Here is a 24,550-nt window from a genome sequence, read left to right on the forward strand (position 1 = left end):
GCTCCTATGAGGTTAGTTTTAAAAATTCACACAATTAAATTATTCACTTCCACAGAGCAAGAATCACAACGTGTTAATACTTTCCTATGGTGGATTTTATATTTGGCAATAGATCACAGTAAGGCTCCAGCTTTTCAAAATCTGGCAACGTGAAGAAGAGTCACCAGATGGAGTCCTCAGGTAACATACTGAAATCAATGTAGTTTATTAATACAGAAGTGTTTGGGTAGGCTGTGCATTAATGTCAACCTTCAAAAGCAGAATGACAGTGACTTGCCAGATTTTGGAGTTCACAGAAAGAGATACCCTGGTAACTGATGAAGTTATTTCACATATTTGCCTAGATTTATTTTAAAGAATATGTGGAAGGTTTATCTACCATGTGCCACTCTATTCCTCTGTCTTCCCAGCCAAATAGATAGAGTTCAGCCTACCCATTTAAAAGGAGCCCAGGCCGAATAATTATATACTCCAATTGTTCTCCATCTGCTGCTTGCTTGATCTACAAATGTCTTTTCTTGTACCAGGAAGCAAACAGCAGAAACTCAGCTGTTCAGAACTTCCATCTGGGAGATTGCAAGTTGCTATGTTCCAGTACCTAGAAGAAGAACCTATTCCTGCATATAGTTAAGTATAGATTAAAATGCATAGGAAGAGGAAATAATTTTAAAAATGTGAATTATCTTTTTTCCACTGGTCTAATACTAAAGGATAAGCATAGAAACATGGCAATGAAGAACTCATTTCCACAGAAGAAGTATAGGATTATTACATAGAAAAAGCATTACATGAGATGTTCTCATCCTCATATTTGCTCAACTTTGTCCCTCAGCAACTGCTTTTGCTAGACCAGGATCTATCAAAAACATTGCATTCTTAGCTTCTCTTTGTTCAGTTAACACCCAGAAGGATCCAAGTTGAGAGATACTGGTACTTGGGTATAGAAGAGATCATTTCAACTTCAGATGGGCTAATTATGGGCACATGAAATTGTCCTTAGTGGAGGTCATGATTTAACACAGGGCACATTGAATTCTGTGCATCCAAGCTGAAATTCAGTGATGTAGTGTAGTTAGCATTTCCACACTTCAGGCCTTGAATGACCACAAGTGATCATAGACACATTTAACTGTTCCTACAGAGATACACAGCTCTGGTAATTCAGCAACTACAAAATACTGTGCTGTGGTATGGATCATTTTTGCCCCAAAGAATAAAAGCTTTCCATCAGAGATTGTATTCACACAGTGTTAAGGTACAAAAAGAGTTTCAAGTCAGTACCTACCTACACCAGTTAATAGGATAGTTAATGTAAACACAGTTAATGTGAGACAGCAAAGCTCCTTGCAGACACCCATGTCACCACAGAATTCCCTAGAAGAAGACATATACCTGTTTGGGTCAGATGCAATATGCATAACTCATTTCAGACTAAAGATAACTAACTCGCTGAGGATCTGTACTTAATAATACCACAGGCTTGAGTTTCCTATAATTTTATTCCGAGAGCCACCTACCTGGCTGTAGGTTTAGTCATTAAAACACAGCTAAGAGATATATTTGAATTTGAGCCCACACCCATGGTCAAGATTAGTGTTGCATAGCCTGAGTGCTACCCCAACACATCTTATGACACATTCCTAACCTGTTCTGGCAACTGATGCTTAATGGCTTCACTACGGTGTTACAAGAGGACATTATGGTTGACAGGGAGTTGAACATCATGACCAGCCAGCTAATTCCTTAATACCTGGTATGTTGGGTATCCTAATTCAGAAAAGGCAGCATTACACTTCAGTGTTCAACACTTCTTTATGGATTCAGTTGTCTTAAACCTCATTAAGAGCTATCAAAACCTCATACAATTTTGCAGCAAGTTCTTTAAATTCTTATATCAGTAGTACAGAACAGGGTAAAGTGTTGACATTAACATATATCTTCATATTTCTTAAAATTTCCTCCATGTAGATATCACCAGATTTCTGGATAACAACTTTTTTAACACCTGCACATTAAAGATATTAAGTCATACATGCAAAATATGCATACGAATTATTTCTGCAGGGTCAATAAATTCTTCCCCATTCCTGCAGAACGTGTGTCTATTTTGTATAAAATATTTTATATTTAAACACTAAATAAGGTATATTCTCTGTGACTCTGTGCAAAATTCTAAACCATCATGTTGTTTTGTTATTTTTTTTTTTAACCTAGTGCCATAAACCCCTGAAAAAGAGAAAATAAATTATTAATGGAAATGCTACAACTACAGCAACTCTATGACATTGTTATGTAAGTATTAAATAAATGTGCCATTTCTTTGCACCGTAAAATGTAGAATTCCCAGAGAGGAGTTTCAACTAGATCGCTATCAGGTGTTAGAGAATGTTCATTGATGATGTGAGAATTGTCATTCACAGGCTCTTTCAGCAGATCTTCTCATCACTTCAGAATTTTAAAATCCTCATTTATGTCAGCGGGTCATTGAAATAGAACTACATTTCATAGGGAAGAGGTGATATATACAATAAAATGGATTAATATATTCCACTGAAGACTAATGCAACTTTTACAGTGTCATCTTTTTTCACATTAAGGCATTTCTGTGGATTATGAAGGCTAAAGTCATTGCTCTTAAGTCATGATAAATGGAGACAGTTTACAATATCTGCACCAAGATCTCCTACAAAATTTTTCAGGAAAGGACATAAGGCAAACCAGTTAAAGCAAGTTTTACAGTTTCACTTCTAAATGTTATAATTGCTTGTCTACTGTAATAGAACTCAGAATCCTGTTTGACTCCTGGAATTCCTTATACAAGGCAATTATATAAATAATGTAAAACGAGACAGTAAAAAACTAACAGTTACCCCACCATTGCTATATGGACAAGAAGAAATTATAGAGGACCATATACAATCCTAACTAAATTCTTTAAAGGATTACTTTTCATCATCTGAGATGACATTTGTGCATGGGCTTTTATACTATTGCTATGTAAATCAGTACAGATAAAACCATGGAAAGGGTTCAAGTGAATCTATGTCATTTAAATTTAAATAGAACAGAAGTACTCATATGCTCACGCACAGTGCTTCGGCCAAGGGAGTAGCTAACAGTCAGGTCATTACTACAATACAGAAGGGGAAAAAAAAGAAACAAAAGAAACAGTGTGCACAGATAGGGAAGTACAAGCTTCTTGATCTTTCAGCATTCTGTGGAATATTGAATTGTGCTTCCTTATGGACAGAGATTTACTTCATCTTCATCCTGGAGGTGAAAAATTCAATATTGTGTCATTTGCCATATTGATTACAGAGAGAAGAGTAAGGTTCAGAAACCTAAGTAGAGAGTTTTCAAACCGTCAATAAGGAATGAGCAGGGTGGAAAGTTTCAGGGGAGGTTTGTAGGCTTAGAAGGAGATAAAAGAAGTGGGGTTCAGTGGGGTAAAGATAAGGGAACAGAAGTCAGTCCAATCTTTTTAAGGATGATGGTGGCCAAAGGAATGCTGGGTATCAACAGGAATTTGAAGACCTGTGGATCTGGGATGGAATGACACTATATCCTTATATCCTTGATTGAGGAACAAGCATTCTGCTACAACTTAGCTTCCTCCACAAGGATTCCTTTTGTCCCCTCTTATCATGCCACTGTGTCTATGCTTCCCAACCACTGCAGCAGCTCCTTCTCAAGCTGCTACTATTTCAGAGGTGGGAGCTTGCCTGATGTCTGCTGCTGTTGCAATGATGGAATGAACTGGGAGAAAAACAATCCTGAGTGTCAGGTCAAAGAGATCCAGGAGTGGCTGATCCTCCCACTGCTGTCAGAGCGTGAGATGATACAGGTGGTTGCAGAGCATATATTGCTGCTTCTGAAGCAGAAGTCTTTGCTCCCCAGACCTCAGTGTCTCTCTCAGTGATGGTAGAAGATTATGCAGACAGCAGAGAGGAAAAGGGCGTTCAGGAAGTGTGTGCTGATCACAAAGATGATATTTAAGCCTCATTGAAATGGACAAAGCCAGCAGTCTTGCCTTGGTTAGGACTATCCATGAAACCTGCAGAAGATGTCCTCTTCATCAATATTGAGCAGTAAGGTAGGCAGCAATTTTGGAACTCCAGTACCATAGTGACCAACAAGATGTGAGAAGGTATTAAGAAAAAGAAAATTATAGCTGGAAAATTATATATTAAAAAAAAAAAAAAAAAAAATCAAACCCCTGTGTAAATTAATGGTGTCAACTAGATAAATATTTAACAGCAGGCCAAGTAAAGAATAATACTTTTGTCTGTATAAACTTCTGACTCTGCAGCTTGCTGCTGGGGTTTTTTAAGGTTTAGATCACATCCATATTTAATTGCCCTTTGTTATTAATTTGTCCATTTTTTGTCTGAATACATTTGTTTTGCACATGACAACATGCTGTAGGAAAGAGTTCTCTAATATGCTTTGTGTGACAGTTTTTTCTTTAGTTTAACTGAAAATATTAGCTGCTTGTTCTCATTGGGTGTAATCCAAATCTTCCATTCCCTTATCTATCTTCTGTATATCATACATTTTCCCCTTTCTCTTCCACCTTTCCTCAGGAATGTCTTTTGAAGCCTCATTAGTCCAGTGTATTTCATGTTTCTTTGTTTCAGACCATTCCACATCTCTGCGTTGTGTACTTCTATTTCATATACTTCTATTATGTAATATTCTATGTATATTTTACATCTATATCTACTTATAGTCATATAATTAGAAAGAGAAATAGAAAGACATGAGGCACCCACTAGATCTGCAGTAGTCAAGTTGTAAGCGTGTGATAACTTTATATAATTGTGTATTATGCTTTTGGTTAATTCCTTGTTTAAATGTTCTTCATAATCTGTTTTACATAGGGGTAAAAAGAAAAACAAAAGGCAAAAAATTGTGCCACAATTGCTAAGTTGACTGCACTTATTCCACATAGATGCCAGTATTCTGAAAAAAATCCCCATAAATTTATTCCTCTTTAAATGGGCAGCCTATAAAATAAAGAGACAAAATTTAACTTTCTTAAACAGAAAATGTCTCAAAAATTTAGTCAATCTTAACCAATCAGTGTAGGTAGGACTAAAACATTTTGTTGTCTTGGTCAGAGCCCTTAATGAAGTTTCAGGTTCTTTGTGTTACCAATCTTGAACATTATAACGGATGAAATGTCATTCCCATTGGTTGTAAAACTTTGAAGAAATTGACTTCATTGATCCAGACTTGGGAACTTGTATTAATTGCTACTTCAGTGACTGTCTTCCCAAAAATATCCTTTGTCTAAACCATTTAGAAAGGAATACAATTGAAAGGAAATAAATAAAAATACATTTTCATAAGAATTATGCAATTATGTCTGGCTATTCTATGTTTCCAAAATATCTGCAACTAAAAATTATAAAAGGAGCAACTTGAAGTTGAGAGCCATGAAAGCAGACAAAAAATCTGATCTAAGGTTTGTTTCGCAGATGTGAGGCTCCTGGGCACCAAATGTGGCACTCAGAAGTAATATAAGTACCAAAATTCAAGTCTAAAATCCTCAAAACATCCTGAGAAGAAATTAGACACATAAAATTGCCTTAGGAAAATCTCAATATGCATAATGTGCTGCTGCCATGAAAGGCCAGGATTGTTACCATCTTGGTATGTCTGAGCTACTGTATACTTGTCTGATACTTAGCCCTGTTACTAATCCGTATAGTCATGCTTTGCTCAAGGCCTCAGTTGGAATGGGAGCTACTCTTTAGTACAGCTAAAACACACTAAAAAATCAGGCCAACACAGCATTCAGCAGCCATTGTTACTTTAATTGAAAAATGTGGTGTAAGGGACTGTGTCAGACTGTATGTCTCAACATTGCTATCACACTCCACCATTTCCTGGCCATCGAGTTCGGTGGACAGGGAGAAGTACGCTCAGAAACTGTCCCAGACAAAACCATGACATCCGCCTGAAGTTAAATTGTGATGAAGAAAACGTGCAGGATGAAGAAGATGTGCAGGCCACCACGACCACCATGAATGCCGGGGCATGCACACTTGGAGGACGATGAGATAATGGGTCCCGTGGAAATGGGCAGACTGTTTGGAGGAATCTGGGACAATAAAAGGACAGTGTACTCCTCTCTTGGAATTCTACTCTACCTCTCTCTCTCCCTCTCAGCCTTGTCATCACTTCTGAAGCTTGGAGAACCATCGTCTGCACCGGGATCAAGCCAACGGTACATCGCTGGATTCGTGGTGGTGGTAACTAGCCTTGCTGCATCTCTGCCGTTTGTTTTGTTTTGTTTTGTTTTGTTTGTTTTTTTTCCTTGCTTAGGGATTCTGGCTTTTCCTTCCTTTTCCTCTCTGTTCCATCGCTATTACCAATTGTATGCTAAATAAAGTTCACAAGGTTGTACGGCATCTGACCTCATTTGTGTCTTAATCTTGCTCTTGGGATCGTTTAAGAACCCTCCCCGATATCGGATCGGGACATGTTGAAATGAAGATTGAAAAAAAGGAAGATATAGTTTTCCTTATTAAATATAATATCATATTTGTACTCATTCGGAAACTGGGAGATACAGGCTCAATAACCTTCTTAACAGGCGGATCTTCAAACTCAGGTTTCCCATTCCAAGCTTGAAAGCAGTGATAAGGAACAACAGGTTAATTCATTACATGCTTCTGAGGAACCAGTGCTGATGAAACGTAAAGAATGCTATGCTGTTAATCCATTTTATAAAGCTTTCAAATTAAAAACAATCTGTTTTCTTTTCTGGTCATACAAGATGACTGGAATACCAGAGAGAAATATGGTCAATTCCCACAGAAATGAAAACACAGTTGTCAATATCTATTATAAATTGGACATATCACAATTTTGTCTTCTTTTTCTCCTTAAACCTTTCTAGTTTTATAGTCTTATTCTAATTGCTTCAGCTACCAAAGAAACATTTACTTTTCTAATTTTGAACAAGAATCTTGAACAACCTGTATCTGGACTATTTGTAGCCATATCAGCATCATGTAGAAAAATAAACTATTCCAAGAACTTATATAGAATGCTGTATTCTTATTCTGTTTCCTAGGCATCCACAACTAAGCAATTAGTACCATGATACTAGGCTATAGATCTGGTACAACCTTTCTTACAGTTCCACAGGAAATACTTTTCCTATCTCTGAAATAATTTATTTATTAATGCACTACACCAAGTAACCAAAGGATAGCATTAATAGAAGCAGGAATGTTTGTTTTATGGTTTTGTTTTGTTTTGTTTTGTTTTGTTTTGTTTTGTTTTTAACATCTAACTTAACAGCTTTGCTAAGATGTTTATGATTAACTTATATGGAAATTACAGGTATATTCCATTCAGTGGATATTAACTTATTTTATACCTATACATCTGCCATAACTGTTCTATTTAATGTATCTTTCACCATCAGAGAGAACTGGATCTGAAATTCTATCTGAATGGATTCTGTCAGAATTTCCTCCACCTTTTACAGAATCAGAGAATCATTCAGGTTGGAAAAGACACTTGAGATCATCGAGTCCAACCATCAACTCTCATCTACAAAGTTCTCCCCTACATCATATCCCCCAACATCTCATCTACACAACCCTTAAACACATCCAGGGATGGTGACTCCACCACCTCCCTGGGCAGTCTATTCCACTGTCTGACCACTCTCTCTGTGAAAATTTTTTCCCAGTCTGAACCTCCCCTGTTGCAGTTTAAAGCCATTCCCTCTTTTTCTGTCACTAATTACCCGTGAGAAGTAATCAACACCAACCTATACAATGTCCTTTCAGGTAGTTGTAGAGTGATGAGGTCTCCCCTCAGCCTTCTCTTCCTCAAACTGAACAGCCCCAGCTCCTTCAATGTCTCCTCACAGGATTTGTTCTCCAGGGCCTTCACCAGCTTCATTGCCCTCCTCTGCACTCGCTCCAGCACCTCGGTATCTCTCTTGTATTGAGGTGCCCAAAACTGGACACAACACTCCAGCTGTGGCCTCACCAGCGCAGAGCCCAGGGGGACTATCACCTCCCTACTCCTGCTGGTCACACTATTTCTAACACAAGCCAGGATGCCGTTGGCTTTCTCAGCCACCTGGGCACACTGCTGGCAGCTGGTTCAGCTGCTTGTCAATAAGAACCCCCAGATCTTTTTCTTCTGGACAGCTCTCCAGCCACACCTCCCCAAGCCTGTACCCATGCAGGGGGTTGTTGTGGCCCAGGTGCAGGACCTGGCACTTGGCCTTGTTGAAGCTCATCCCCTTAACGTTGGCCCACAGATCCAATCTATCCAAGTCTCTCTGTAGAGCCTCCCTATCCTCATGCACATCAACACTCCCACTTAACTTGGTGTCATCTGTGAATTTACTGATGATAGTAAGTGTCCTTATCAAGATTACTGTGTCCTCATCAAGATCATCGAAAAAGATGTTGAGCAGAAATGGTCCCAACACCAAGCCCTGAGGAACACCACTTGTGACCTGCCGCCAGCTGGATTTAACTCTCTGGGACCACTCTCTGGGACCGTCCATCCAGCCAGTGCTTGGCCCAGCAGACCGTTCGCTCATACAGGCCATGAGCAGACAGTTTTTTAATGAGAATTACATGGGTAACTGTGTTGAAAGCTCTTCAAAAATCCAGGTAGACAATATCCACAGCTTTTCCCTCATCCAATAGTCAGGTCATCTTTTCATAGAAGGAGATCAGGTTTGTCAGGCAGGACCTGCCTTTCATGAATTCATGCTGACTGGGCCTGATCCCCTGGTTGTCCATTATATGACTTTTAATGGCACCCGAGATGACCTGATCCATGACCTTCCCTGGCACCGAGGTCAGACTGACAGATCTATAGTTTCCTGGATCCTCCTTTCTGCCTCTCTTGTAGATGGGTGTCACATTTGCCACCCTCCAGTCCAAGGGTACCTCCCCAGTTAGCCATGACTTCAGGTAAATCATGGACAGCGGCTTGGCGAGAACATCTGCCAACTACCTCAACACCGTTAGGTGTAACCCATCCTGTCCCACAGACTTGTGTGCATCCACACAAATTTAATCTTTACCCAGCCCTATCACTGTAATCCCATTTCTCCAGAAACGTCAATAAAGATTTTAGCTTTGATGAGGCCACATCATAGTTTAACAAAAAATTTTCTCTTTTCCCTTTGAACTATTGATGTGATGCACTTTGAATAGGCAGTCAGTGTTTTTATATTTCTAAATTTTCAGTTAGAAATTAGTTCTTGGCTATGAGGAGCATCTGTTCTGCCTATATTTGGCATAGCTGTAATTGGGATAATGTTTGCTAACCAAGGAAGACAGGGTAGATTACAGCAGAGCAATTCTGAGACCATACTAGCTGTCAAACTCAGTTATAAACCAGTTTTCAGTGTCATTGATTTTTATATGAAACTTCCATCACTCAGTAAAATCACTAGGGAATGCAACTAACCTAAGAAAAATTACAGTCTTCTCCCCCTACCTTTTTTTTTTTTTTTTTCCTCTTCATCTGGCATGTTAGAAAAGTCACCACCTGCTGTATTTGTAGAAGCATGCACAAAACAAGCCAAGTTCACCTAGTATTAAGGTTCAGAATTTAGCATATTGGTAGGTGATAAGCTTGTGTTAGCTACAGACTCATTGTAGTTCATGTATACCTTGCTGATCTTTTGTTTGCTGATCACTTCTATGAGAAAACTTCTTTAGTCAGCATAGGATCCTTGAAAGTTGAATTAGAAGCTAAAACAATTTTTTGAGATATATAGATATATATATAGATATAGATAGATATATATTTGTTCATTAATTAACATATACATTTCCAAAAGTGTCTGCTTATTTACACAGTTTTGTAACTCCTGCTGTTTATTTAGCTTAACAAAATATGCAGACATCAATGATGTTAACCATAGACAAGCAGTAGTAATAAAGAAAAGAAAAGAAGTCTTAGGGCAAACATTCATTTGAAACAAAACTAAAACAAGCTAAATCAAAGGAAAGTTAAAAATCATCCTGAGTAACATTCACTTCATCTAAACTTAGGAATTCTGTTTATCTCTCTACACATTTACAGTACCCGAAGATGTCTGCGACATCTTTATGAAGCTGGTAGAGACTAAAGACCAGCTGAAAACCTGTTTTCTATGTCTGAATAACAGCAGAGCTACACTAATAGCATCTTGAATTGCAATAGATGCCTAGTTTGATCAGCTGAACTCAGCACTAGCTGTCTGAAATGTCTAAATATGAGCAAGGTGTCTAATTTCTCATTATAGAAGGTCCCTTATCTATTCCACAAACTCCTTCACAAGACATGCCACAATGACTTTTCAATTAAGGCTAATCAATTTTGTCTGATTAGGTGATTGATGCCACCAAGTACGAAGTAAAGGGTGGAAAGCAAGTAATAGGGCCATATGTCATGCAGATAGACTAGGAAGAAATGAAGCACTATTTACATCAGCACTGACAAAAGAAATTATGAACTTAAGAAAAGGTCCAAGCCAGAAATTTATATCCCTGTTACCTTTACAGTGTATCTGCAGCTAAGCAGTGGGTATTTACAATTTCACATTGATAGCCCAGATTGAGACTGCCTAAAATGCTGTCTGTTATGTAGACACATAATAATTATGCCTTATGGGAATGATCCCCCAGACAGCTACCTAGTCAACCTGAGACTGGTCACATCAGACCCATCAACATATGTGGTGACTGATTAGCTAATCTTAGGTGCTCACTGTGTAAACAAGACTATAACAGGGGCTATGATAAAGAAGATCATACACATAGAGTTTTTGTACTGGATTGTCCCATAGTCCCACAAGGGCTAAATCTGACTACTATAATGAACAAAAATACAGTAGATAGGATGATAAATTTAAATTTAAAAGGCATTTCAGACATAGCCATTTGACTCAGCCACTTTAACCATATTCCTACAAATTAGCACAACTCTAAGTACAAACACCATCAGGTTTTTTTTATTACATTCATCTGCATGTGGGGTGAAAAAGATACAGATGGAATAGACATAGATCAGGCTTCACTTTCTGTAGCTGAACCAATAAAGAAAAAGTTGTGAACAGCACTATGTCTACAGATATAGGATGCCATATCTAATCCTGAGATATTTATAATAGTTCTATATTCACACCTTTATGTCTAAATAAAACAAAACAGATATCTTCTTTAACCAAGTGACATGGTCCAGATCACATAATCAAAATTATCTCTCGTTCCATCTGTCCCTTATAGTGAGTAGCCACATTCTTACGATTAACAGTACCTGAAAGGCACTCTGCTAGGAAGTGTCGCAAGGTATTTTCTGGAAAATGCTAAGTGAAATGGGCCATTTCTTCCCAGAAGTTTGGTAATGATTGAGCTAACGCTTTCAGCCTGCTTTATGTAGCCACCTTGATTACTTGTCCCAATCACACACTAGTAAAACCTGAGATAGTTGGTAACTGAGCCATACAAATGTAAAGAAAGCTGTCTTTCAGATAAAGAAAATACTTTTGAAACTAGTGGTCATAATCAATATCCTTAATACCGCAGAACCATTAATGCTTTCTGACACTCAAGTATCCACAGTAGGCAAAAGTCTGTGGTCAAGAGAAGTTACATGAAATCTACTCAAGAATATGATATATTCTTGAGTGAGAATAAATGAAAGGAGACCATCACTGAGTATTTCTAAGTTTATCTGTAAGTGCATGGGTAGAAGTACCAGCAGAGAGACAAAGCAGAGAAATAATGGTGAATAAGTGCAGAAAGATAGTTTGGGAGGTGGGGGGAGGCTTTTGGGGAACTGTATGTTGATCTGTAGAAAAGATATAGGAAATAAGAGTGAAGTCCCTTGTTGTATGAGTTATCTTCTGTTTAGGGATTAAAAAGCCTTTATATCTCTTTTGTAAACAACCAAAATTACATCAGAAACTCCTGACTGAATTTAATCAATTTCTTCTCCTACTGGAAACAATGTACTGAATCCTGAACTTTGACTAGCTGCTCAGGTCAAATGGGATTATATTATAGACTGCTTCCAAAGCATTTGTTAAAAATCCCTAATAGTTAAAAACAAGACAACAGATGAATAATAAATGCTTAAAGTGTTCTTCCATGAAAGCAAGCAGATAATTTGTACTTTATTTAAAATTAAATACTTACTGTAGCACATATGCTGTATTTGGTTAATTTCAATTGGAAAAATAAATGGGGTAAAGAAGCTTTATATTTCAAGTGAAAGATCTTGAAAAGATCATATTGTCTCTCTCACTGAGCATGCCAGCAACAAAATTATTCTGCCCAAGGCACAGGAAACAAATATTCTTAAATACAACACTATTCCCGTTATGATCTCTCTACTGTCCTCAAGGACTGTCATGTTTCTGATAGCAATTTCTTTATATGTTGTTTTTTGTAACAAGTCTTTGTGCCCTTGTACACACTCAAGTGTTCCCAGCTACAGACTTTCAAGACTGGAGGGACAACTAAGGACAATAGCTCTTCCTGAAGCTGTAGTGATGTATTTAGAATAAAAATAAACTACCTTATTTCCCAAGAACACTGAACCTACTTGCATGCTAGGATTAGACAATGAAAATAAATATTATATTTACCCCATAAAAGTATACTTTTATTCTCAAATTCAAAATATCTGAATTATCTATTAATAACCTCTCATATTTATGTATGCTGTCATCTTGCAGTGTTTTATTAAAAGTCTATCACTCAGTATCTCTAAGGAATAGGGAATGAATTTCACCCTTGGTAAATATTAGCAGTAGTAGAAAATATAGCTATATAGTTGATACTAATAATCATTTATTGTTAGTAGGATGTGCTATGCTTTACAAAGAAAGAAATAATCTGAGCTGTCAAAATTACTTAATCTAAACAAAAGACAAAGCAAACTACTGCAGACCAAGGCACAGAACAGCTCTCATAAAAGCTGCAGTGTTAATTTTCACAAAACAAAAAAGAAATAACATGTATTTTAAAGGCAGTCTTAAAAAAAACCACCCATATAGATAAAGGCAAGGTTCATTCTAGTTGTACAGATGCAGTGTGTGTAAAGCTGGTGATTCACACCTCCAGTTTTATTTGTTGACCTCAGTTGATCTCATCTAACTATAGGTAACAAACATGTATAATTGAAATCACCCTATTTAGTATATTAAAACAGATAGACATCTCCAAAAGTTGTATCAGGTCTCAAAAAATTCCAGAAGCACGTGCATTTATTTAAAGTCTTGGCTAATCATAAAAATATTTTTAAAATATATTTTCTGTTTTCTTTTAATGTTTATATACTTACACACATATATTGGTAAACACGTCATATATGTTGGTCAGTATGGCAAAATAAGCTACTAACTTGTCCTGTCTTGCTACCTAAAAGATGTCTAGGGAGCAATCTAGTCTGCAAGTTACTATAAAAATCGTCTGTCTATTAGTACTTCGTCAAGAGCTCTGAATTTAACTGTGACCTCATTTAGCCAGAGCCTTCTAGACATTGCACTTGTATTGTAGTATAATTGCTACATAACCAAAGATTCTTCCTGGTTTTCTCCTCTAACAACAGTGTTACTATTTGTAAATTAATTGATTCAATAAAATATTGATGAAAGATTCAGTCTGTTCTTGGTAGTGGAGTAGAAATTTATCCACACCCTAAAAATAATTTATTTGTGACCCTTTTTTCCTGAAGATATGTGACTAATATTCTGTTACACCCTATGTATACCAGGCCAACATGGTGTCACCTATGATAGAAGTAAATTTACAGAATTTCTAGGTATCTTTCACATTCACCATAAAGTACATGATGCTACCTTTACCAACCAATACAAATTTAATAATTTTTTAAGACGTTGTAAACTCTAAGCCTTTAATTGTTTATGTATTAAAAATACTTTAAGCCAACTATTAGATTTATTATAGCTAATAGTGCTGAAAGCACTTAATCATGGTTGACTCTCCCATAGGGGTCTTTATGGACATATAGTTAATATCATGTAAGAAGACTAGTTCTGGACTTTATTATATATTATTTTAATATACTAAAAAGCTAGAACACACAAAATTATTACTGCGAAAATTTCAAAGGAGATATGCATCTCTGAGGAGTACCAAGATATTATATCCAGCAGTCAGCTTGGTCACCAGAAAATGCATTATGTTGTTACTTTTCACAAAGTAGAGTGTTTAAAGGTTGTTTCTATTCCTTTCCTCTAGTCCTCTCTCACATAGAAACACACACTACAGTACATGCTCCTACACAGACAGCTTTTCAAGGATAGTAAAAAATTATCATATTGAGACTATTGAGGGAACATATACATTTTTTAAAAAGTGAAAAAAAATCCAATTTTGTCCCATGCAAGTTTCTGAACAAGGCAACATCAATAGGTTTAAATACTTTTATAGGACTTTAATGTTTTATTGAGAAGATTTTTTTAGTATTTGGTATCACGAAGACACCCTGAAGCAGGAGAGACAAATTATTTTTTGTTATGTAGCCATCAAAAAGTTTAAGTAAAACTAGTAACGCTTAGTATAGGAGTTGAATACTTCATCTCAAAGGTTTCAAGGGCATCTACATCAATCAAACCACATTTTTAAAGGGCTTCAGCCTTATCTCTTTGATAGACTCATTCTCCATTTATATTAAAACTTAGGGTTTTTTCCTCAGAAGGTCTTCTATTAGTTCATACTTTGTTTTTAAAGCTCACTTTTTCATAAACTCTGCCATAATCAGAATTCTCCTCTTTATGAAAGTGAAGAGGGTGTAAGTACACACATGTATATGCAGACAGATGAAGACTTACTCTACATATGCTCCAAACCAGTTGGCTATGAACCAGCTCCACTTCAGAGGGTCTACAGCAACATCAGCCCAGCATATAGACACATCAGAGTGTAGAGAAACTTGCATGTCTACACATATCCGTATGACAGTTCTTTCAGATATTCTCAGAATGTAATTCACACAACAGGGAAGAGTGAGAACCATGTACCTGACATTACATTCATCAATATTTTACCACTGGGTAAGTAGAGATAGCCAGATTTCACCAGCCTTAATCTCCTCCTAGAATCAGGCATGAAAGGTCTCTTTTTGAAAGACTGGCAGTTCAATCCTTTTTTCAGGAATTCACATATTCCAGCCAACTTCATCCTTCTTTTTCCAATAGGCCAGTGGGGGGATTCTTCTACCCAAGGTTTGGTTTCCAGTTAAAGTCCTGATTCAGCTGTCCATTTGCAGTACCATTAAAAATTCAGTTGGCTATCCTGTCTGTGTTCCAGCTGCTATTCCAGGACACAGGTCTCCCAGTTCCCATGAGGGGTGACCTCATCTCCCTCTACAACCACCTGAAAGGAGGTTGCAGAGAGCTGGGGATGAGCCTCTTTAACCGTGTAACAAGCAATAGGACAAGAGGGAATGGCCTCAAGTTGCACCAGGAAAGGTTTAGACTGGATATTAGGAAGTATTTCTTTACAGAACGGGTTGTTAGGTGTTGCAATGGGCTGCCCAGGGAGGTGGTGGAGTCCCCATCCCTGGGGGTGTTTAAGAGTCGGGTTGACATGGCGCTGAGGGACATGGTGTAGTTGAGAACGGTCAGTGTTAGGTTAATGGTTGGACTAGGTGATCTTCAAGGTCTTTTCCAACATAGATGATTCTGTGATTCTGGTATGCCTGGCAGACAGCTGAAGGGCATCACAAATTGCACTTGGTGTATATGTGTGAACTGGTCTGTAGAAGAACCCTCTCATACAGATTACTGGCTTTTAGAAGCCAAGGACAGAGTTTAGACAACATAGGCCCCTGGTGCCACTACGACATCTAAGACACCCACAGAAGCTGAGATATCATGCAGCTAGAGGTGAAGTGGGTCATTTAAAATGACGTGGGACTCCTGCATGGGAATAAAATAAATTAACAGATCTCTAAAGTGAAGTTTAATGGCTCCAATTTCCATCGTATATTTTGACTTTGGGATCTATTCAGTTACCTGAATTTCCTTTTCTGATACTGTTTGCAATACTTAGGACATCCAAACAGGCTGGCAAATAATACAGGGGGCTTACAGGAGGTATTGCTCTAGAGAATTTTAAAGGACAATAGATGCTAACAATCAGACAAATAAAGTCTGTCCTGCGAAAAGCACCTGAGATGGTAATCCAGAGAAATGCTGATGGCATCTACTAGATTCATAGTGCTCTATCTGGATCTGTCTTAATTGATGAGTCTGTGATTCATTTGATCTTGATACTTTTTTAAAAACAGCTACTTTAAACTTTTGGCCTGATTTGCCTGTAAGTAATGAACCTTTTGAACGAGGCTGTAGTCTATGAATTATCCATAATCATTTCACAGACTGCATGGCAGAAAATTCCTTGGCAACTGTCCTCTGAGTCCATAATGTTATTCCATGTTCTTCTAACAAAGGCCCACCAGAAGTCTTCATAACACAGAGATGCTTCTTACCATCAGTTACAATCCAAGTTTGCAGAAATTTTACCGTGTGAACCAGCATAATATATGCCAACACACTTAAAACTCTGGACATATACCAGTATAATTGTCCATGTCAACATTTTTATACCATACTAAGGGTGTTTTTTTGGTTGGTTTTTTGTTTTGGGGTTTTTGTTTTTGTTTTTGTTTTTTTTTTTACCTAAAGCTGTTTCCCAGGTGACACAGGAAAATCCTCTTCTGTGGCTTAGAAGGTATCTCAGAAAGTAATTATGTGGAGTCCTCTTTGTAAAGCAAAAGATAGACAAAACAAAACAATTCATAGTTTTGTGAAATGAGATATTTTGCCACAAATTTTAGTGAGAATGGTGTTTAAAAAACCTGATTTTGTATCGGATAGAAAGAACAAACAAATAGGTAGAAAGAACATAGCAGATGCTTTATGTTCCAGAGGCCATAAATTGCACTTTTCTTTTGGCATTGGGAGCTCATTTTAATAATTAAAGTCTTCCTGAATGCTCAGGCACCATGGAAATTGCTACTGTTATTTAAATATGAAATCATGCCTGTTTACATAACTTTCAAATGCTAAATAATAATTTTGGTTTAAATTAATGACTTTCTAAATTTACATGTAGATATCAAAAGTCGTTTTGAAGCATATCTTATCATGACTATTAGATTGCATAATTACTAGTAGAATTACTAGTTGTAATTAAAAAATAAATTAATCAAAATATGTTATAACCATCTTCTTACTTACTGTAACTTTCCATCATAGTAACATTTTCAGAATGAAATGTCACTTATGAGGTTTACAGGAAAGATTTACCTGATCTAGCTGCCTGTGGTACTGAATAATTCTATTCCAGGCATGTTATCCTTGGTCAAAAAGATATAAGTATACAGAACCCAAGCCAGTAGCCTAAACTGAAGCTTGAAGTGTCATTTGAGTTGCTCTGAGATATCCAGGGTATAAGAAGCTGGCAGATATAATACAGAAACCATGGGAGACCTTTGCAGTAGCACCTAGTGACTATTGGGTATACTGTTGGCCATTCCAAATGGTAGCATGTTTGGGCAAAGGAAATGAGCTTGCTTTCTCTCCTACTTGCCCCATTTGTATAATTTTCCTTCATTTTGGGAACTGGAGGATGGAATACAACTGTCAGATGAACTGTAGGATTTAAGCCTTAGATATGTGTAGACAGCATCTGATATTTCATTGCTTATGTCAAGTACTCTTCTATTTCTATTTTTCCATTGTACTGTATGTTGTGAATATCGCTTTTTATCTGGATTCAAAGAAAAGGAGTCTTTGTGAATATTTACATCAGAAAAGAACTAGGGACTGCACTAGATTTCAAACACAGAACAATATTCTTTGAATTGTTGTAAGGTAAAGATGAACAAGTAAGCTTCTGAGCTGTCAAAATGCAGGAAATCACCATTGGATGGGTCTGTGGGAAGTAAATAAGGAGATTTTATCAGAAATATTAAAACTGTTTTGTAAACAAGAATTCCATTTCACATATATAATGTCAAGAGGTTGAAATTTATTTTCATTTTTCACCAGCATAAAACTGTAATATATTGTAAAGCAAAAAATTGCTTCAAAGACACAGAGGCATGTAGGGTACTTGCTTGACTTTATGAAGAGACAAACTTATTTTTTCCTTTAAATAACTTAGTGTAGATATTAGAATTTTACTCACTCTTGAGATGATTAACTGAACCACTAAGCCTGTGGCTATTCTGTGGAGTGGCCTTCTATAATTAATAATTTCACCCTGAAGCCTAAAAAGTTTTATCATAACTAGCATTTTCCATGAAAACTTTTGACTTCCATCAAGAATCGTATCTTGGCAAAAAAAAAAAAAAAAAAAAAAAAAAAAAAAAAAAAGTTAGAAGAAAGGTGAAAGAAATCTCTGGCAACAGTTATTAGCAAGCAAGAAGAAATGAGCAGATGAGTAAAACATCAAAAACTTCCTGAGTGATACTTCTGTACGTTTTGGTACAATTTGACTTTTGGTGCAATATAGCTGTATTATTCCCACTGGCTAACAAACTGCAGAATGACACCAACTGTGACCAGGCTGAGAGACCTCAGTTATCACAGTTCTACATGACTAGGCTAAAGATACTAACCACTCCCACCAGAGGAACAGACGGTGTTCCATTCTTATCAGATGTTGTCTAATGAGACTGCTTCCTCTGTGTAATGAGTAGGATTCTACACACAACGGATCCTTTATGGAACTTAGATGTTGTTTTATGGAAGAGCTGGCTGTTGCTGAGCATGGAGAGCATAGCACCCTGCTAAGAAAATGTGATAAGTATCACAAGAGAAAATCTCAAAACTGAGCTGGGTGACATTGTTCCTGGGAGATAGAAGCAATATTTCTGCTGGACATAAAAAAAAAAGATCTCTTCTAAGCTCTGAGATTTCCTATGTTTACAGATACAATGAACAAACAACAGGAGGAGAAAGCCAAAACTGACTATGAAAAGAAACTTCCATTACTGCATTCTCTCTCTGTACAGAACCTGACTATACTAGGACAGTGCTAAAGACACTTCTCACTTGGAAATATATACAAACATGCACACACATATTGGCTTGGTTTATTAACTTTAGATTTTCAAAATTCGGTCCATTATTTCCTGCTCCTTTTCATGTTCTGCAGTTTAGGTTTGGGGTTTTTTTTTGGGTTTTTTTTTTTTGCCTTGTTTTATATGGGCATTATGCTTACAAGTGAAAACATGTTTATGCACATGACATACTTACATATCAATGTGCATATTTATACTTTAGGGAGACAACGATTTTCCCCAGTTCCTTGTTGAAGACTAGACATGATAGTGTCTTTTAAGTGTTACAGGAATACCAATACTTTAACCAAGCTTCTCATTGCAGAAGCAGATTACTTTGTCTTTAATTCAACCAATCCTTTTACCCAGGAAAAATCCTTAACTCATTATAACTATCAACATTAACTAGATCACCTGAAATCCTTCGAGTGTTAACTGTACAGGATTTCCAGCCTACTAAAAAACATCTCTAAATCAGATAAATATAGAAAACTTCTCAAAGCTAGAGAAAAAAATGACCATATTATAAGCATCAGTAAGATATACCTTCAGTTTTGTCAAATTACAAAACATGTACAACTCATAATATTTTTTTAACTTATTAGAGTATTTCATAAAAATCTTTTTATTAATAAATGTACTAAATCAAATTGAAATTTTAATTTGTAGATAAAGAAGAAAAGGAAGAGTAATCAATCTGAGATTATTTTAGAAGTAATTAAATTATTAATGAAGTACTTTTATAATATTAAAATCTTTTTGCTACGTGTTGTATAACTTTTATTAACAATTTTGATATGAAAATGAGTAGCATGACTATCACAGATGATAACAGTTTTGAAAAGACATGTTGAAAAGTAATGGTATACGGAATTACATCCCACAAGACTTCCAAATAACATTTTTTTTTCAAGTTTGCTAAATGTTCAGAGTGCCAAAGACCTAAAGAGTGTACCTCCAGTCAAAACCAGGAATGACATGAGGTACCTTATTGCTTCTGGAAAGTTTCTTGTGACAGAGAGTTACTATACAGAGCTGAAGAGAGGGAACCTAATAAGGATTACTATCAGATTGAAGAAATGAGTGATTTTAAACAAGGCAATATGGCCATTGATTCCCCCAGATAAGAGCGCTAATGTTGTTAATTACAGTACTCTGAAAACTCATTAAAAAATGCTTGTGTCTTCCATTGCATTAGCTGAACCAAGGAACCAATTAGTCAGGTGAACTGGTCTACCAAAATACCAAAGAGTTTCAGCTTTACTATGCCTTCGTTCTTTTTTGTCAAGTTCCTGATCTTAGAATTCTTTTGCAGTTAAGAATAACAAATGGATCATAAGAATGATAACTATATTCTTATCACTTCTATTCTACTCAGCTAACCTTGAAGCTTTTGTCAGAGGAAGGCTGAATTGAGCTCACAGATTGACATTACTAGTTTTGTTGCTCTATAAAACATAATCAGCTTTCTTTCAACTGCTGACTGGAGTAGAGTTTTTTCTCATTTTCACCTACTTATGCAAAAGAAGGAAGAACATGAAATTCTGGAACCTTTGAAATCAACAGGATAAAGGTTCTAGCCTTCCAGGTCCTGTATAATGAGCATCTAAGGGAATTAAAATAAAATTTGAGGGTATATAACACTTGCTTTTCTGCTTTAAGTACAGAAAGTGATGTCCTAAGGAGAGTCCTCTCTCCTTAATATTTATTAAAAAAAGTAGAATTGGGAAGGGTATCTGAAAGAGGGAAAGAGAGTGGGAAGTACCTCAAACGGTAACACTTTAAACAAATAAAATTAGGTGTACAGATCTCAAAACCAGTACTGTTGTGTCCAAAACCGAAATTAAGTGACATTTTGAACAAAAGTAGTCAGTGTTTCAAGTCACTGAAACTAAATTCTCATTTATATGCAATACTAGGAAAAAAAAAGAAAAAGAAAAAAATAATCCTAAAATGAGCATTTAGAAAATAGGTAATACCTGTGTACCAACGTTCAGTGAGATTTTACCAAGCAGCAGGTCTCAAAAGCTATTTTATTATTTAAAAGATGTGTGACAGATTCTGATAGAAAACGCTAATTTTTTAAAAACAATTTTCAAATTAACTCATATACTAAGAAACAGATTTACTTGCAAATTCTAAGAAAATTTCATCCATACTCAAAATCACAAACTCTGAATGCTGGTTGCAAACAGTGTAATTTTGGGAAGTATGTGGGGTACTTCAAACATAACAAGCTTTAAGTGTAGAACTAGCCTTCATCATGAAGCCACTGTCAATGCCTCTCTGTTCTTTTTCCTTCCTATGTTTCATTGATTGGGAATGGGCACAGAGGAGAACTGGAAGAGAAGAAAAACCAGAGACATAGTTGATTTACATTTTAATATAAATATAGTATTATATCTAGATTTCACAGAAAGTCTTTCACAGAACCAGGTGTTTTCTTTTTTGGGCACATCCACATAAGAAAATAAGAGCATCCATATTGTATCTGTAAACTGCAGTCCAATCCAAATTTTTCTTCTGATAGTGTCCAGTAAAATATCCTTAGAAAAAAAGAAATAGACAATTTATATAATTTTGTTTATGTGGAATATTTCCCTTTTCAGTTAAGAAAGAAGAAAAAAAATCCTTTTAAGTTGTTTATTTATGGATACCATTACAATATTTAATTCTTTCATCTTTTTTTTGTGACCTCCATTTGCTCTTCTTTTACAGTTACATGTAAAAAGTATATGGGTAGTAAATTGACCCAATATAGGCATAATTTTATTCAGAGTTAATTTCTTTCCAGTCACATTTAAACAGCCCACGCCCACTCCCTCAAGACTTCACCCTTTCTTTTCACCAGTTAGCTGTTATCTAAGGTAATTATAATTAACAGAATGTTACGAATACAACACAGATCACCGAGAGTAAAATGCTCAAGCATAAACAGGAATTGTGTCATGTCTCATGTTTAGCACACGTATATAGAGATTGTCTTACTGTGTTTACTAAACTATAGAATGATAAACTTATTTTATTTCATAACTTGAGGGGGAGATAAGAAAAATCATTGCTGTAGTCCTCTAGGGATGCCTCAGGCTAGATAAATTGTTTTAAGACTGACAAAGACAGTCAGGACTACAGTGATCAAAATAGAAATATTTCCATTAATGCCTCCTTTCTGACCTTAAATAATAAAAACTATGAAATTGTAGTGTATATTGCGGTTCAGAATAGGTATCATGAACGAATAATGCACTCAGAGATACAAAAGCTGTTACCTTAGATAATGCATTTTATAGTGAGAAAGGAAAAACTAATAGTTGATAATATTTGCAGAATTACTTTAAAAGAAGAACTTTCAAAGTTTTCCACGAGGCATCACCAGTGTCTTTAAAGAAAGTTTCCATAATATGCAGAAGACAAAATCTGAGTGGTGTATTTTGTTTATTATGAAGGCACTTTGTGCGCAAAGTAGGGGTGTTTGATGTTTAACTGATCTAGAAAGCCAGATTTCTTAAAGGAACCGCTCGCACTGTGTTTGTACTCTGAATATGGATTAACTTAGTCGCTGGAAAGGTGTTTTTGATGTGCGTAATCTGTACTTTAAATTTCTATTAGCAAGACTCTGACAAATACATACTGTAATGCTCCTGTACAGCTGCATAGAATAGCAATACGCCACAACTCACTTCTTTTAGTAAGTTGAAGAAACAGTGATTTCTGGGGAGTTCGATTAGTTTTAAAAGCCACACAAGATTTTGATTTGGACCAAATAACAGAGGAAGACTGGCCAGTGAAAGAATGAAAACTGTGCTCCTCTGTGCTATGTGGCTGTTAAAGTATTTTGTGCATCTCTGTTATCAAACTGAAGCAGTTATATGCCATTTTAGGTGTTCCCACCATAACATTATGTCCTAATGGTTTGCCCACCTCCACATAATACTGATATTAATTAAGAACTAACAAATACAAATTCTTCTCACTTCTCTACTTCTTATTCAGAACAGTCTTCAAAGATATTGATATTACATGAAGTAATTAATAAATGTTTTATAAAACCAGCATAATAAGCAGAATCTTTTACCTCAGCATTTAGAAAAATAACAACAAAAAAACACATTCTGGAATAAATACATAAGGTATTTCAGCATCTTTTTAAACTGTGTAATTCTATTCATTCAAGTTCAGATGCTAATTCTCCACACATTTGATCAGTGCTTGCAGTGATTGTCTGTAAATGTAAATGTACTTAAATAACATACCAGGATATTCTGGGAACTTTTGTTTAAAAAAAAATCATTAAATTATGACCTTTTTTAGTTTTTCTTTTAGAATGCTTTTAGCTTTAAAATAGATCTAAGACACTCCACAATCCTGAAAAAGCTCCAATCTCTTTACTCCTTCAGAATAGCAAGCTCTTGTTTCATGTATGCACAGTGAAGTTTCAAGTATCTGTCAGTTTATCCATCTGTCCAGAAAAAAAACTGTACATCAATAGGATCTATCTTATACTGACAACTTCTGCTTGCATATCCCATTTCATACTTTTTTTTTTTCCTTTTTCTTGTATGTGGTTATTTTTTCCTTTTCTTGTTTTGTATGCAGAGCATTAAAAAAAAAAAAAAAAAAAATCTAATTTTATACTTTTTGCCTCTGTGGGGAAGAAGGTTATTTTTCTCTCTTTCTAATTTTTCCTTTCTTCTGGATCAATAATCCTTCACCCAGGACTTCAGGTGAAATCCTCCTTTTAACCTCTAAAGTTACAGAGGAACTAACACATCTGAACAAATACAGCCTCTTGGGAATGTAAATAGATGCTTAGTTTCTCATTATCTCTTTATATTCCTAGCATGACTGATTTTGCCCATGCATGCACGGTAATGGGAAATGAGAAAGATCTTTCAGAGTCTTCAATTCTTCATTCAATGTACAACAACCTTAAACACGAATTTACTTAAATGGGGCTAAAAATTATTTACCCCGTAGTACATATGATTCTTTAACACATTTTCTTAAAGTGTCTGTATTGTTTCTTCATCTATCCATGACACAGCAAGGCTTTCACACCTCTTAGTAAATTACAAATAAAAATGGAAGGCAGAAGACAGCTCAAGGAAGTAGTTATTCTAAGAAAATAATTATTTTTTTCTTAAGGTCCAGATAAATTCCATCTCTCGTAACCAGTATATAATTCCTTCAGCAGTTGTTCGATTATATTCATTTGTAGATAAAGTTCAGGACATTCCTAATAAACCAATCTAAATCTACAGCCCTAGACGAAAGGCATAGGGAAGCTGGGAGAGGAACCTGGCATGGGGACCTGGAGGGGGTAGTGTAAACCCACAGTTTGATAATATCAAAGACAGAAATGTTTCTAGAGAGTTCAGCGATGGTAATGTTCCCTCTCTGAATGTTCTTTTAAATTACGTGTGCTGACACACCTTTAATACAAAGCAACAAGCTTTGACAGAACTTG

This window comes from Athene cunicularia (genome assembly GCF_003259725.1).
Source record: "Athene cunicularia isolate RWA chromosome 1 unlocalized genomic scaffold, athCun1 chr1_part1, whole genome shotgun sequence".
Classification (NCBI taxonomy): Eukaryota; Metazoa; Chordata; class Aves; order Strigiformes; family Strigidae; genus Athene; species Athene cunicularia.